General features: G+C 29.4%; 1 non-coding gene across 1 annotated transcript; it reads right to left on the reverse strand.

Moving 5' to 3' along the window:
* Nucleotides 1-18,443: 18,443 nt before the first annotated feature.
* TRNAK-CUU lies at nt 18,444-18,516 on the reverse strand. The gene has a single exon. It is a non-coding gene; the product is annotated as a tRNA-Lys (tRNA).
* Between the last annotated feature and the right edge of the window lie 251 nt (nt 18,517-18,767).

The raw sequence follows: 18,767 nt of genomic DNA on the forward strand, positions 1-18,767 counted from the left end.
TATATTTTAAATTTGGTAAGGGGAAAGTTATAAAGAATTTTTATGAGACAAGTTTCAACCTTTAATAACGTTATAGAACTTAACATTGGTCCCGCCTTTGGAACTTTATGTTGGAGGAAATCGTAGGGGTTTATACATGTTGATTCCTTAGTCATTAAGCATACAAACCTAAAATGAGTTTGAGTCAATGAGACGGCTAATGACGCAAAGGTCAAAATTTGGTGTCAACGTTTTTAACGGGTAACCAAATTGTTGACACCACCTAATCTGTTGCGACAAGGGCATAAGCAAGATTCAAAGTTAACCGTAACACAATTTTTTTAAATCATTAATAGTCTTGTATATTATTGGCGTTAAAAAATGTTAATGACCAGATGGCTACAGTTTTAAACACTTTTTAAGATTTTTTGGTGTGGCTATTTTAGCTGTTATAAATTAAGGTTTTTGTCATTTTGAGAGTTTCTATTTCTCGTTGCACAATACGTCTCTATAAGTTTTATTAGCAAAATCTCTTAAAAGTTTAAACTTTACTACATTGATCAGTATCACACATTACTTTATTGTCACAACAAAATCATATTTCAAAAAATAAATAAACTACATCAATTTAATGAATTCGTAACCTGGGCTACTCCTAATTATATAGTAGGTCTGTCTATGGGTTGCAATCTCCGGCTAAGCACGATACAGTCATGAAGATATGGGAGGGTCCTGTTTTACAATTATAACTAAACTACTGAATATTGATACCATCAATTCCTTTGTTGTGGATACTTATACTTATTCTAGTACTACTCTATAGATTCTAAAAAGTTAAAATAATTACGTCTAAAATGCAAATAAAAACACTTCCAAAATATCGTGACGAAAACAACTTTGTAGTGTTGTCAAGATGCAACACTTTATTAGTGTTATAAAGTACTTAAAAGCGGTAGTCGGCGTCGCGACATTTCAAAGTCAATAAACAATCATTTCTGGAATGTTATTGATTGTCAAAAGAAAATTTGAATTACTTGAGTTGAACTTTTATGAAGAGCAGCATCCTAGCTTGTTCTAAAAATCTTTATGAAGACAATACTATGGGATATTAAAATTTGTAACGTACATTTCACTATCATTAGAACTCAGAAGATGAGTAGATTTTTTTAAAGAAAATCTTACAGATTTGTTAGGAAGTTGAACCCAATACTTACGGGTAAAACCAAAAATACATCAATTAGTTGGTCAATAAAAGTAAATTAATGATAAGTACAATGTTTAGAGATATTAGTTAATAATAATGGTTTAAAGATAATAGTATAATTACTCATGAAGCTAAGGTTAATTTACGAAAATAACGATTAATTGAAACAGTAATTACTGACTCGAAGTTTAAAGATCAATATATAAATCAGTGGTTAGAGCACCAATTTTATATATGCTGGAGGTCTTGTGTTCGATACATGGAAAAGACATTTCAAGGAATTTCACCAAAAAAAGTTTTTCAGTAAAGCAAGTTTGAGTTCTACAGCATGGTTTTATTCCAATTGTACGTCTTGCCTTCGGACGGTTTAGTTGAGGATTTCTCCTCCTACTAACTAGGTATTGGAGGTGAAAGGTCTCTCTAACGCAAACCGGGTAATTAAGACAACGTATGCTAGGCCCTCTGCTGCGAGTAATTAACACTTTTAAACAAAAAATTACGTAAAACTTATAATTGTGAGGTGTTTCTCCATCTTTTTAGAGCATAATATAAAATTATTTTTAATATACAGCTGGAATTTGAAATTTGATATCTTTAAATACAAATTTTAGCCGTGAGACAAAAAGTTGAGCTTTAGGCCAATGTGTATAACAACATGTTGAGAAATATAATTCTATTCTCAAATAACATTATTACTTATTGTATGATTAGCCTATTTTCAGGTTATAAAAAGATCAAGTAAGCATGGATTATGGTTTGAACTTCAAGACTACATCTGCTGAATTATGAGTACAACACATTGCATTTCTGGAGGACTAAAGATGTACAAGAAGGAAAGAAGAGAAGTACAGGGGTAATTTATGACATTAGTTGAAAGTTTCCTTGTATAAATAGATTGTTATAACCCGATTAGGGTTAATAACAAATCTCTCATTTTTGTCTGTATAATTCTATATCACTTTCTCTAATAAGTTTGATTAGATTAAAGAGATTACAATCGAGATTGTAATAATAGTTTCATCTATATAGTTGAGTGATTTACATCTGTTTAGAAGGTGTAGTTCTCTGTATTGTTTAATCAATTTAGATTGATTAGATTCTGGGTGATTGCTGAATTAATTGAAGTTAATTCAGAAATATAAGTTTTTGTTCATGGTATCAGAGCCAGGTTTAGGAGATTAATCAAAATAATTTTGATAAATAATAATTTTTTGGATTCTGGATCTCCGATTAGGGTTTCTTTATTATTTGGGGTTTTTTGTTCTTAAAACTGATATTATTAACGGCGTATGATCCTTTGATCACCGTTATAATTTCCAGATCCGATTATCGCTGAAAACCCTAATTTTTTCGAATTAGGGTTTGGAGTTCTTCTGTTCAAAGAAAATCGATTTAATTCTCCGGCTTCTTCTTGATTCTGTTATTCATCGACTAAGTGAATCGATCGAATAATAGAATTGTCACTTTATTCATCCGATAGCACTGTTTGTCTTCTCTTCCTTATCTCTTTTTATTTGTTGTTTGTAAGAAACTGGTTTTTCATCTTATTCTCATTCAAAACATTGGTGTTAAACTTGACCTACCTTTTGAAAGGCCAGGAATCCTGTCCCTGACACCTCTGGGAGAATAAGTTTTATTTTCAAATATATATATATATATATATATTTTTTACTTTTCTTGCTGTTTAAATTGTCTGTTCTTATTAATTGAGTCTAAGTGTTGCTTCTGGTTATTATTGATTAATTGTTGTGTGTTTTTTATTTGCTTACAATGGATGATGATAATGTGAATCCTAATTTTGAATATGAATATGAGGAATCTGAAATGAGTGATGGTAATATTACTAAAATAAGTAAATTAGACTTGAGTAGTCCTTTACATTTGCATCCTAATGATTCTTCTACTCTCTCTATTGTGTCAATAAAACTTAAAGGTACTGAAAATTATCAAATCTGGAGTTGTGCTATGATTTTGGCTTTAGAAGCAAAAAATAAAATTGGATTTGTTGATGGTACTTGTAGAAGATCTAATACTGATGAGGTGCTAGGTAAACAGTGGGATAGATGTAATGCTGTTGTTTTGTCTTGGATTTTGAATTCTATTAATGAAGAACTGTATTTAGGACAAATTTTTAGTAGAAAAGCTAGTCTTGTTTGGAAAGAATTAAAAGAAACCTATGACAAAGTTGATGGTTCTGTGATTTTTAACTTGCATCATAAAATCAATTCTTTATGTCAAAATGGTATGCCATTGTCTGATTATTATCATAAGTTGAATGCTCTTTGGAAACAGTTTGATGCTTTAGTTCAGTTACCTAGATGTACTTGTCATGTTGCTTCTGATTTTGTTAAACATACTCAATTGATGAAACTGATGCAGTTTTTAATGGGTCTTGATGATATGTATATGAATGTAAGAAGTACAATTTTAACTAAAGAACCAATACCTGATCTTAAAACTGCTTATTCTATTTTGTCTAGAGATGAGTCACATAGAGGTTTAACTTCTAATTCTGGTTCTCAAAAGTCTAATTCTTCTGCATTTATGTCTAAAGTTGGTTCTGGTAATTCTTTTCCTTCTGTGAATAATTTTTCAAAAAATAGAATCAATAATTCTCAAAACTCTTATAGAGGTTCTTCTGTTGTGTGTGAGAACTGTGGTTTTAATGGTCACACAATGGATAAATGTTTTAAGATAATAGGTTATCCTCCTAATTTTGGAAAGAAAAAGTTTAATTCTCAAAGAGGTCAAAAGAAGTTTGCTAATAATGCTTCTACTTCAAATTCTGCAAGTTCTTCTACTAATCTTTCTGATGAGCAGCTAGCTAGAATAATCAATTTGTTAAAAGATAATCCAGATTCTACTCAAGGTGTTAATGCCAATATGGCAGGTGTGTTGTTTAATTCTAGTAAAATTTTTCACAACAATTTTAAGAAATTTTTTTGTTCAAATACAAATTTTAGACCTATTTATTCTAAGAAAGGATGGATTAATGATTCTGGAGGAAATCATCATATTACTTTTTCTGACAAAAACATGGTTGATATAATTGATGTTTCGCATTAAAAATTAAAGTTGGTCACCCTAATGGTACTTATGCTTATGTTCAGAAGATTGGTAATTTACAGTTAACAAGTTATTTGACTTTGTATGATGTCCTAATTGTTCCAGAATACTGTGTTAGTTTACTGTCTGTTCATAAAGTTGCTAAACATAGTAAGTATCTAATTGCTTTTGATGATAATTTTTGTTATGTGATGACCCAGGATTTGAATACAATGAAAATTCTAGGAACTGGTAAACAAATTGGTGGTCTGTATTACATTGTTGAGAATTTGCAAGGTATTGATAGGTTAATTACTTGCAATGTGTCTAAAACTGTTTGGCATAGTAGGTTAGGTCATCCTGCTGAAAATGTGTTAAATAAACTTCAAACTGATTTACATTTTAGAACAGACAACAATCTGAATTGTGAAACTTGTTTATATGCTAAACAAACTAGAGATTCTTTTCCTATAAGCAATCATAAATCTGAATTTTTAGGTCAACTTATACATTTAGATGTATGGGGTCCATATAAAGTTACTGGGAGAGGTGGTTTTAGATATTTTTTAACTATTGTTGATGATTTTACAAGGGCAGTGTGGGTATACTTGTTAAAATCTAAGGATGAAGTTTTAGAAAATGTAATTATGTTCTTTAATTTGATTAAGAATCATTTCAAAACTACCATTAAAACTTTGAGAAGTGATAATGGAACTGAATTTTTGAATTCTAAGTTTAGTACATTTGTTGAAACAAATGGGATTATTCATCAAACTTCAAATGTTTATACACCACAACAAAATGGGGTAGTAGAAAGGAAACATAGACATCTATTAAATGTGGCTAGGTCTCTGTTATTTCAAGGGGGTCTTCCTCTTAATCTGTGGACTGAATGTGTACTAACTGCTTGTTATTTGATTAACAGATTGCCTTCTTCTGTTCTTAATGGAAAGTCACCTTATGAAATGATGTTTAACAAAAAACCTAATCTCTCTCACTTAAGATCCTTTGGGTGCTTATGTTTTTCAAAAAATTTAAATGTCTTTGATAAATTTGCTAAAAGATCTACTAAATGTATTCTTTTAGGTTATTCTAATGTAAAAAAAGGTTATAAATTACTTTCTATTGAAGAAAATAACATTTTCTTTGCCAGAGATGTCAAATTTTTTGAACACATTTTTCCATTAAAAGATAAACATCATACTAAAACTTCTGATCCTCTTATGGTAAGTCTTGAAGATCAGATGAATTTTTTTGATTCTCATGAGTGCCCTTCATCTCCCATTGATGAAGAGAGAGATAGCAGTAGTAATAGTGATGGCAGCACCTCTCACTTAGGCAGTACTTCTAGTTCTACCAGTGATGATGGTGCAGCAACTCATGACTTGAATAATAATGAATCTGAGGGTATTGATCATCTTGATGATCAAGTCAATGAAGAAGTTCTTGTTGAGAATCAATCTTTAAATGAAAATATACCCTCAAATGTTACTGATCAGCCTTTAAAAAGGTCTGAAAGATCATCTGTTTTTCCTTCCAGTAAATATAATGATTATGTGGTTTATAGTAGTAACAAATATGGTTTAGAAAACTATGTTAACTATTCTGCTTTGTCTGCCTACTGCTTATCTTTTGTTACTGAGCTTAATAAAAGTACTGAACCACATTCTTTTATGCAAGCTAGTAAAGAAAAACATTGGTTAGATGCTATGAATAATGAAATGGAGGCTTTGTATAGGAATAACACTTGGGAGGTTACTGATCTTCCTAAAGATAGAAAGTCCATAGGCTGTAAATGGATCTATAAGATAAAATATAAGGCTAATGGGGAGATAGAAAGATACAAGGCTAGACTTGTTGCTAAAGGGTATAGTCAAAAGGCTGGGGTTGATTTTGATGAGACTTTTTCTCCTGTTGTGAAAATTGTTACTATTAGATGCTTAATTTCTTTAGCTATTAACAAAGGATGGACCTTGTATCAACTTGATATTAACAATGCATTCTTATATGGTGATTTAAATGAAACTGTATATATGGATTTACCTGAAGGTTTTTTTGATCCTAATGACAAAAGAGTTTGCAAGTTGAATAAGTCTTTATATGGACTCAAACAAGCTCCTAGGCAATGGAATGCTAAGCTTACTGAAGCTTTAATTTTTGCTGGTTTTATTCAAAGTAAAAGTGATTATTCTCTATTTACTAAAGCTGATCAAAATTACTTTATTGCTTTACTTGTTTATGTTGATGATATAATTGTTACTGGTGATAATGAGGATGAGATTGAGAAGTTTAAAACATATCTGCAAACTCAGTTTATGATAAAAGACTTAGGTATATTGAAATATTTTTTGGGAATTGAAGTTGTTAAAACTGAAACTGGAGTATGTCTCAATCAAAGAAAGTATTGTTTGGATCTTATTTCTGAATTTGGTCTACTTGCTGGTAAGCCTATGTCTGTTCTTCTTGATCCTAATGTTCATCTTTCTAGTGAAGAGACTGATACTGATCATGTTCTTAAAAATATTACTGATTATCAACGGTTAATTGGCAGACTTATTTACCTAACCCATACTAGACCTGACATTGCATATACTGTGCACTGTTTAAGTCAATTTATGCATAAACCTCTTGATTCTCATTTAAAAGTAGCTTTAAGAGTATTGAGATATTTGAAAGCTGCTCCAGGAAAAGGAATTCTTATTAGTAAGTCTTCTAATCTCTCTCTTGAAGCTTTTGTTGATTCTGATTGGGCTAAATGTATTTCTAGTAGAAGAAGTGTTACTGGATATTGTGTTTTCTTTTGTGGTAATCTTGTGTCTTGGAAAAGTAAGAAACAAAACACTGTGTCTAAATCTTCTACTGAAGGTGAATATAGAGCTATGGCTTCTGTTACATGTGAAGTTATTTGGATAGTTAAAATTTTAGAGGATATACTTGTTAAAAATATCCTTCCTGTTACAGTGTTTTGTGATAATAAATCTACAATTAAAATTGCAGCCAACCCTGTTTTCCATGAAAGAACTAAACATTTAGAAATTGATCTCCATTTTGTGAGAGAAAAGATTCTAGCAGGGGTTGTAAAGATTGAGAAAATAGATGCTGCAAATAATATTGCAGACATTCTAACAAAAGGGTTAGACAAAAAATCTCATGAGTTTCTTTGTAACAAGTTAACTCTTTTAAATGTATTTGAGAATAGGATTAAGGGGGGATGTTGAGAAATATAATTCTATTCTCAAATAACATTATTACTTATTGTATGATTAGCCTATTTTCAGGTTATAAGAAGATCAAGTAAGCATGGATTATGGTTTGAACTTCAAGACTACATCTGCTGAATTATGAGTACAACACATTGCATTTCTGGAGGACTAAAGATGTACAAGAAGGAAAGAAGAGAAGTACAGGGGTAATTTATGACATTAGTTGAAAGTTTTCTTGTATAAATAGATTGTTATAACCCGATTAGGGTTAATAACAAATCTCTCATTTTTGTCTGTATAATTCTATATCACTTTCTCTAATAAGTTTGATTAGATTAAAGAGATTACAATCGAGATTGTAATAATAGTTTCATCTATATAGTTGAGTGATTTACATCTGTTTAGAAGGTGTAGTTCTCTGTATTGTTTAATCAATTTAGATTGATTAGATTCTGGGTGATTGCTGAATTAATTGAAGTTAATTCAAAAATATAAGTTTTTGTTCACAACACACGCATGCTAAAGCTAGCTTTGAAAGAACTTTATATTTATGGGTATAACAACACATTCCTAACAATTATACCTAAGTTTTAAAGCTATTTTCATTAGAAAATGATGCCTTTGGGTGATTATAGATACTATAAGATTTATATATGTGGTAATTAAAATTTGTTTTAACATAAAAAAAATAGTCCTTTTGGGCTTTTCGCCAATGTGTTACGTACCTTTTGTGATTTGCGGTATTCCGACAACTTCTGGGCAACGGATTGATTTATTCTTGTTGACACATATTTCTGATCGGTTGGTTTTTTAATTTTAATGGATCATTATGAAACTTAATTATACAGTAAAAGATTCATCTAATTTGTTCGATATGATATAAATATAAACAGAGCCATTCAATTCTCATTCTATAAACTTGCATGGCACCGATCGATTTGATTTTTTGAAGTACATCTATAAAGGTTGAATTTGACAACTCAAAGAAAAAAGGCCATGCTTTTGGTACCATTACGTACGTACACGCATAATCCAACAACTTTTGCTAAAACAAGGTTTCATCTAAATTATTGAGACACAATATATGTAGCTTTTCGATTTTTGATACTATATGTACGTAAGAATATGTAATGTACTCGTAATTTATAAAAAGTCACATATTGACATATTGTAACTTAATTAAGCATATAATATTGTATGTGATTCACAAATTTAATTTAAAGGTTACCCATGAAATTAATCCTTTAAAAAGCTTGACCTCACTTTTTTCCTAACTAGTTTTTATTTATATATTTTTTAAGAATCTGCCAAGATATCATATCAAATATCTTAGAAAAGCAAAGTTATATATATATATATATATATATATATATATAGCTATGTTCAATTTGGACTAATCTGTTACAATGACCACGATGTATTAAGATTATAATAGCGACTCGATATTCAAATGTAAGATTTAAGAGACTGATATGATATTATGAAACATGTGATCACTCGACTTTATAACACTACTAGAAAAGTTGTGTATACCCACGGATTTTCCCACGGCAGGAAATTCGTGGAAAAGTTCTCGGATTACCCACGAAAAGGAGTTGAATTTATATAATCAAGTTATCTTTATATTTTTCTACGGATTTCCCACGGAATACCCACCAAACAAATATCCGTAGGAAATCCAAGGGAAATAAAAAAGTATCCAAAATATTTCTCACGGATTTCCCACGAATACAAAGTCGTGGAAACATTCTCTTATTAATATTTTATAACTTCCGCGTGTAATCCGTGGGTAATATTTCCCACATATTATCCACGGATTACACACGGATATAACATACCCGTGGGTAATCCGTGAGAAATATTTTTCAAGATTATGTTTATGTCATCCGTGGAAAATCCATGGGAACAATTTTTCCACTGATCTCCCACGGATTTTTATGTGTCCATGGGTAATTTGTGGGAATTCCATGGGAAATTTTTTTACAAAAAATGCTTGGATAGTCCGTGAGTAATCCTTGGTAAATATTTCCCACGGATTACCCACGGATTCTATAAGACGGTGGAAAATCCGTGGGAATTTCATGGAAATATTTTTTCAAAAATGAATCCGTGGGTACTTCGTGGGAAATATTTCCACGAATTTCCCACAGATTTCTTTTTTCCGTGAGTAATCGATGGGAAATCCGTGAAAATTTTGGAACAAATTCATACAATTTTCATATTTTTTTTATAAAGTGTATGTATAGATGTACATTGTATGTAAGTATATATATGTAATTCCTAGACATACCCAATTGTAATATTTTTTTTCGTATATAGTGTATGTATCGATGTACATATATGTAATTCCTAGACATACCCGTACATACATATATTGCATTTTATATGTATGTACATATAATACATGTACGTATAATACACATACATGTCATATATAAGTATAGATATCATTAGTACACAAGACATACCTACATCTCATACATACTTATATATACATACAATACCTACATATCTCACATATACATACATACATAGACGATATATAATATTCTATCACCAGTATATTAAAACAGAATTGAAAGAGTTTTATAGTATGTGGCGCAATCTATATAAAGTCACGTGTCGTTTTGATTTTATATTTTTAAAATATATTTATACTCCTTAATTAAATAAAATAAGGACATTAACCCAATTTACCTTTACTTAATTCATTAAGTATAAACATCTAATACACTGAATGAAAAAATTTACAATATAAATCACCAACCCTGCCACACGACCACCAGTACTACCACAAATCACCTCCGCCACGACCGCTGCCACTACCGCCGTCACTGCCATCACCACCACTCGTTGTCCCTATCACCACAACTCGTCTAGTACTTGAAAAAAAAATATTATTGTCATTTTGTTCCTAAACTATATTTAATAGAGTTAGATACCATTTCATTTTTATTTAAGAGTTAATTTCACAAATCGTCCTTGTGGTTTTACCAAAAAATCACGTTTCATCCTTTAAACTTCAAAATGACACTGGCAGTCCTTTATACGTGGATAATGGTAACGTTTCGTCCTTTAATCTAACGGATGATGGTCACGTTTCGTCCTTTAATCAAACGGATGATGGTCACGTTTCGTCCTTTATACGTTCGACTAAAGGACGAAACGTGACTATTATCCGCGTATAAAGGACTACCAGTGTCATTTTGAAGTTTAAAGGATGAAACATGATTTTTTGGTAAAACCACAAGGACCATTTTTGAAATTAACTCTTTATTTAATAAACTTAAAGATTAAAAACTTAATACATTAAGTCAATTTTTATGTTTTTTATGACTTGATAAATAGAAATAATCGTTAATAATCTATTTTTTTTCTTAATACATAAAGATATTATCTATTAATTCAGTCACTTAATACACTAAACTTTTGATAACCATTATGTCCTAAATGAAATAGTTTACACCATTAGTCCATTATATTTTAAAATATTTCTACTACCCTTTAAATTATCGACACCATACCACCACCGCTGCCGCATTGTGCGAGTATCGTGATATATTCATTAAAGATAATAAATTAATAATAGTTTTAAATTATTAATGCTAGTTAATCAAAATATTTTTTACATTCTCACTCATTCTTTACAATTTGGAAAGAATGGGGAGAATGAAATTGATTCTCCTTTTTCATTCTTTTTTTTCAATGTTAACAAACAAGAGAATCTTTCTCATTTGCTTTCTGCTCTTTCCATTTCATTATACCAAACACTTCCTTAAATGATATGAACACTTTTCTATATTATTTGACGAAGAGTGTGCTTAAAGTGATAATGCTAGCAATTGGCTTTCTTATATAAAAACCACTGAGCTTTGAATATACCAGGGACGCTAGGAATCGGCGTGCCTGAATATATAAATTATAAAGTTGTTACTTTTATAAAGTTTCTTTTCTTTCAAATATAACACCGTTTGATAGCAAGTATACATAGATATATTATTGTACGTGTATCTTTATGAATTGCCTTTTTCTATTGACATGAGAATTTAATGAATTTGATCAAATTGTCATAATATAAAATAAGCTTTTATAACGGTCATCTAGTATAGAGAAGCTAAAAATTGTCATTTGTTTAATATATAAATATACCACAAACTTTTTTTTGGCTAATTAATAACATAAAATCTTTTTGTTTAATATAGGTTTTTTTTTTTACTGTATCATGAATGCGTTGAAATACGTTTAAAATAATTTATTACACTTTTATGCCATTAATAATTGATTTTTATCTGATTAATTTAGTAATGATTAACACCTTGTATAAACTACGTACATTTTGGATTCATTGTAAATATGAAGCAAAAAACTAGTGATACCTTAAACCTCCTTACGCTTTCTCTATCTTTTCAACAAAAATGTATAAGTTCTATATATATATATATATATATAGCATAGTAGGTATAGAAATATTGATAATTAAGATAATCATTCTACTTTAATGAATAAAATTACATAATTAGTCTCTTATTTCAATATATCTCAACTACCTTTTTAGATTAATTATCGCTAATTAATCACCATCTATCACTAATCGCCGCCGCCACAATCATCACTTGCCTCATCACCACATCATCGTCGCATTGTGCGAATATCCTTTTAATTATCTTTTAAAACATTTTCGCTACCTTTACATCAGTTATTTTTGCATCGACTTACATTATTCGGCACCGCCACCACCACTAATAATCGCCGTCATCACCAACTGTCGTCGACACCAACATACCGTTGGTGGAACCATCACCGTCGTATAACACGAGTACGGTGTTAGTTTATTATCATCATTTTGTCCACACACTTAAATTTAAACCCAATACGATAACTTCTAAAATCCTTTTAAATTCAAATTTATTATATATATATATATGGCTACCATAGCTAAGAGAAAAAAATAAGTTTAACATGTGATCTTGACCACTCAAAATTAAAATTCAAATTAATCTCAACCTTTTAAATTAAAAGTCAAACATAGATATTTTAAATATAGTAACTCTTTTATGTATTTATTATACATTCTTTAATCATGTTAACTTTTTAAAAAATTATTGTAATGGATATCAATTTGAGAATGGACTTGAATTTAACTACTTCTAATATTAATTGTCAGCTCACGTATTAAGTAACACATTTATAAACTAAACAATATTTAAAATATGAATTAAACAAATATATAAGAAGTTCGGCTTACAAAATTTTTAACAAAAAAACAATATCATTTAATTAGGAGATCACATGTCAAGTAAATAAAATTGTTTGAATCCCATTGTGATAAATAATAATATAGAAGTTTAATTAGGAGTTAATATGTCAAGTTAATATGTTAAAAGTGTTACTTTCTTGAATCTAAGTTTAAAGTCATAAGAAATAACAATTATTTGAGTTTACATTTTAAAATTTTCTTTACAAGTTTTTTGTCTTTTTTTTTTTTTTTTTCCATTTTATGTCATGTTTATACCAAAACAAACATATTAGTTCGGTACTATATGCGGTAACGAGGTAATGGTGACCAGCTTTGTCAATCATCCATTTTGAATTTTGATTGTTATTTACTGGTGGAATGTTTAAAAGATAAATGGTTAAGTTGAATAATTATATATATATATATATACATAATATAAATATTAAAGCTATAAGGTAGAGACTTACTATGGTATAATGGTTATACTTAGCGGTTTAAAACTAAGACAAATCATATACTTTGTAGTAGGCCTATTAATCGGGTTGATTTGCATACGGTTGGCGGATTGAAACTTTATGACCCCAACTTAAGCTAATAAAAGTTTTAAGACAGTAACTTCGACTCGGACCTGAGTAAGGATCTACCTAAGCGATCCAATTAATATGTTGATTTCAGGTGGGTTAGTGGGTTGATTTCATGTCACATGGGTTAATAAAGGTAGGTAGGTAAATGGGTTGGCAGTTTGATCCGGGGTCATGTGTGTTGGTAGGTTGACAAGTTGATTTCAAGTCAAATAGGTTGTGGGATAAAATGAGTTGGTAGGTCGACCTTTAAAAAAACATTATTTAAATTTAAATATTTTTGGGTTGGCAAGTTGAATTATTAACCCAAAAGTCAACCTGGCCCCAACCCAAAAAAATCAAGTTGGCGGGTTACCAGATCGAGATTTCACAATCCTAACCCAATTTTGCGAGTTGGTTTCAAGTCAAAATTCGGGTGAGATCGAGTATTGACAATTTTAATATATATCAAAATCATTAAATTCGAGTAACTCACTAAGGAGGATCTGGTTAGGACAATTAAATTTAAATCTATTTGTAGATTTTACAATGTCATCCTATACCAATGACGATTTTAATTTTAGATTATTTTTTTAAGTTTTTTTATGAGATAAAGTTGATCGTGTTTTGTATACTTATCAATATACTTTATTGTTTCGAACCCGGTCAACGACCAGGTATAGATCTAGTTATTGATGGTTGGCAAATGACTATATGGATTTTGCATGATGTTGATCACTGAAAAGGTTTTAGTTCTATCTAATAGGGGGCAGAAATGTAAATGCATACGTACAGCAATATATTTCCCAAAAGGGAATATAAAGAGATAAAGGGGGTCGATGTGAATGGAAAGGGTGGTGTCAATGGGCAAGTAATTAGTAACTTGTATATTACGACAGCTAATTTGCTCTATTATTAGTATGCGAAAACATAAAAAATTGTTTAAAAAAAAAAAAAAAAATTAACCTCCGAAGAAAATGACAATTAAGGTTTGTTAGATTTTTTTAACCATTAAGTAACTTAATAAATTAAGTGATTGAATAATTAAATAATGTATATCTATATCTCTACTTCCTAATAAAGCAAATCTCTCCCTATTAAATATTTCTGTCTTTGAAATACCTTATTTGCCTTTAGACTTTTTTGTTTTTTTTTTCTTTACGTAACTACTCAAAATCCCTAGTAAAGCAGACCACCTTTCCACTACTGCTGCCGCATTGAGCGGGTACCATGCTTGTATGTATTAAGTTGATATAATGGTTTTTTGGAAAATGATAGATCAACCTAACAAATAAACCTAATAATCAACTTAAAGCCTTCATTACATAACAAGTGTATTCCACTCATTTTCTCTCTCAATTTCTTCCTTTGATGATAACACTTTGGCATAATCATGTTGTTAGGTTGATTATTAGGTTGATTTATTATGATGATTTATCATTTTCCTTGTTTTTTATTTATTAAGTTAAAAGTAAACAATTTTAATTGACTTAATGAGTTAATTACTTTTTTAGTAAGTTTATTAAGTTGTAAACAAAGGGGAACTAAATCTTCTATTCATAATTGTATTGTATCCATAACTTTAAAGATATATAGGGAAATGTTATAATAGGAATTTTAAAAAAAAATTTTAATAACTTTCACGATTCTTTTTTAAATTAAAATTATTACTATATGATTGATTATACATTTTATCATATGACTGTATAACTGCTTAGAAATGTTCATATAATTATTTATATACATTTGATTACCATCTAGATATCTCAACATTTATCTACAAAATACTTATATATATGTAATCGACTTGTATACATATACTCATAACATTATTCATGCACATATGATCATAAAATTTATGTCTCCACATAATTGTATAACGAATAATTTATGTCTCTACATAATTGTAAAGCCTAAAATTAAACCTAACTAGCTCAAAAAACAATCAACCTGTAAAAAATAATCAATAATTGAGCTTGATTTAAAAAGGATCTGTAATTTTTGAAGTTTTTAAAATAACTTTTCACTATGTGTTATACATATATTTAATATTACAAAAAAAGACTCATATGAACACTATTAAAATTGAAAAAACATATAAACCTTCAAATTATAACTTGATGTTTATATGTATATGAACAAATCTATTCATAATACACCTAATATTTTATTTTTTATTTTTTAAATATAAATAAACAGTTTTCACATGAACCTCACTTTATAATTATATGTATATGTATTCATATATTTCACCATCGGAATTGATTTTTTTATTTTTTTCCCACCGTAAGAAGTAAGTATCAGTTACAGTTTAAAAACAAAGATATCTGATTGAGTCTGTATAATAATTCTAACTTTTGAACTTTTTATTTAAGCTTAATGTCATGAGTACCAGGAATATCAAACCAAATTAACATACAAAAAATATATATAATAATATGTGAATAATTAGCTGTCATAACAAATCATATAATATAACAGTTAGATATTTTCGAACATCTTTTAGAGTAAAGTTGTACTCTATAAATTTGCTTTCTTGAATGTACGACTTTACTACAAACATAAAAAAGCATAATTAAGTTCATGCCAATGCTGACTAAGTTTCATACAATCGGTGTTGATACGAAAAGGTCATGTCCAGGCTTTTGAAAATGACATAAAATTGGTGACAAAAGTAAAGCAATTATTTAACAAAAAAAAAAGTATGTTAAAGTGAGGGATGAGTGGATGGATGTGTAAAGAAGTACTACGGCTTATAATAAGGCTTTAGGTTTGTGTTTCTTGAAACTTATATGTAACTTGTCGTTTGCTAATGTATATAAACCAAAGAGGACATTGAATTGATACAAAAAAGAAATAAGTTAAGAATATGCGTGCATTCAAAGTTTTGAATTTTAGTATAAAGACAAGTGTACGAAAATACATCAAAACTTAATTATTATATTACTATTATATGTATTTAGATTCACAACTTTTATTTTATTTTATTTTAATGTTTAAATTACCTTTTCATCATATAGTTAGTGTTTTTATCGAATGTGACTACAAACTAAGTTATGACGTCATCGTAACACATTACACATATATTGATGGTTGAACGTTTAAGGGTCATAGCTCTTCGTTTGTTTTTATTGACGAATGAATCAGGGATTGGAGAGCCTTTTTGTCTTAAATTACAAAATTATACTATAATAATCAATAATAATTCAAACATGATAACCACAAGGGTGATGATTTAGTGGTAAGGTTAAGGAAGCTAAAGTCCCTATATGGAGTTATATTCCGTGGGTAGCTAGGGATGACACGAACAAAGATCCTTGACCCAAACAAAGATCCAAGAGCACCTTCATTGAAGATAACCTTACTAATGTTGAGTAAAAGGTTTTCGCAAAAGTAATCAAGGATCCGTTAATTTTTTGTGAAATCTATCTACTTACTTCAAAATTTACATATATTTTATGTGATTTTTTCTTAAACTAGCACGTATCAACCAATTAGCAAGTCATACTTTTTAATTCCCATTATTAATAGCAAGTCATACTTATAATTTTTTAAAACTAAACATGATTTTGAATGTTAGAGTAACAAACATTTTACAAATTAATTTTTACAAACATAGGTGATATTTGAGGTGGTTCAATCAAGTAAGAGAGAAAAAAAAAAAAGGATACATAAAAATGATTTTATTGGTGGAAATTGTGTTTGTAAAAATTTGTTTGTAAACTTAGAATTACTCATGAAACAATCTATACTCATTTATAAAGCAAACTAGATTTAAGTCATTAAGAACTTGAAAAGACTAAAATGTCCCTCACCGGCCTTAATACATCTTTCTATACCCATCTCTACAGTTGGACTAAACTACCCCCGAATCTATCTCATTCTTAAAACAAAATTCCGCCGCAACGTGCGGGTATTATGCTCGTATTAAACGAATAGGACCAGACTTTGCATTGCTTCTTGTAAGCTTTTACTTTTAAAGTTTTAACTGAATAAGTTGGCCCATTTCAAGTTAATATCTCACATTTCGCCTACGGTCAAGAAGACACACGATTGGGCCCAGTTTGGAGAGCTCTATCACTTATTGTGTTATTGTGCAATGTCTATTTTTACTAGTGCCTAAAACTACCAGCCGACACTAACAAAATAAAAGAAAAACAAGTTAGTACTGTCTTATCACTTAAGATATCCAAAAGATGTGAGCCTAATGCTGGCATGAGTAAAATTAGTGTTCTGTTTTTAAGAAAAACAATAATATTTTGTCTTATGACTTAAGAAAAACAAGTGGGTACTTAAAAACAAGCAATATCGCCTTTTCCTTTGGTTTTGGTTAGAACATGCGAAAACATCAACTACCGACACTTTAATTCAACTATGTAATGAGCCTAACTATTAAGTTTTATTAAATTGGTTATCAACGGAGTATTGTCTTGAAAAGTAGCATTAGAAGTAATTTGGGTGAATAATAGAAAAATTGACAACTCTTCCCTAAAAACATGTGTCATTTGGCAAAACTAGTTCTAGTAACAAACTAAACGTGTCTCTAAATCATAATTTCAAAGACATTTTTTATAAACATTCGGAACACATTCTGCCAGCGTTTTAAAAAGTGTCACTAAATCCAAGTTTAAATGGTACTTTCTAACTAGTGTAGGTATAAACTATTTTAACATTCACTTGCCAAAGGTACGTAAAAGTGGAGTAAGTAAATATCTTTACCCACAGTGAATCCACAAAATATGATACTAATTTTTATAACAACTAGCTAATAAACCCGGTTTTAACCCGGATATTTTAATTAAAATTTTTAAAATGAAATAAATAAAATATAAATATAAATATATACAATTTTTGTTATTTGATATATTATACGTTTTAAGATACTAAATTAACTAACCTAATATAATTTTTATATATAAGTACATATTGCATTTATAAAACATAAAAATATATTTTCAATTTAAAATAAGCATTTAATTAATGGACTATTTATCTTTAAAAATGTTCAATAGTAAATATGACATCATAAATAAATTAAAACCTTTTTGAAAAAAACTATAGACATGCTACATAATATGTTTTCTAAAAATAGTTTTAGAAAGACAATTTTTTTTTATTATATATAAAAATCACATACACAAAAACTGTATGTATAGTGTTCTAATAGATCAGGTTCAATTGTTCAAAGCTGCCTTCAAAGAAAAGGCAAAAGAAAACGCCCACCGTGGGGCTCGAACCCACGACCACAAGGTTAAGAGCCTTGCGCTCTACCAACTGAGCTAGACGGGCTTTTGTTTAGTTCTTGCTTACTGGCTATATAATCAAATAGCACCATCGACATAGCTATATGAAATAAGAAAATGGGGAATGATATATCTACAACAACTATTTGGCATCCACAACAATGTATGTTTTACACAGTTGTAAACTGTGCAGTAAAACATGTACATTTGTTGTAGATGGCTAATAGTTGTTGTAGATTTATCACTTCTTAAAATAGCCAATTTTGTTTGCTCTTTTTAATTGCTTTTTGAAAGCCC

This window comes from Erigeron canadensis, chromosome 7 (assembly GCF_010389155.1).
Source record: "Erigeron canadensis isolate Cc75 chromosome 7, C_canadensis_v1, whole genome shotgun sequence".
Taxonomy (NCBI): domain Eukaryota; kingdom Viridiplantae; phylum Streptophyta; class Magnoliopsida; order Asterales; family Asteraceae; genus Erigeron; species Erigeron canadensis.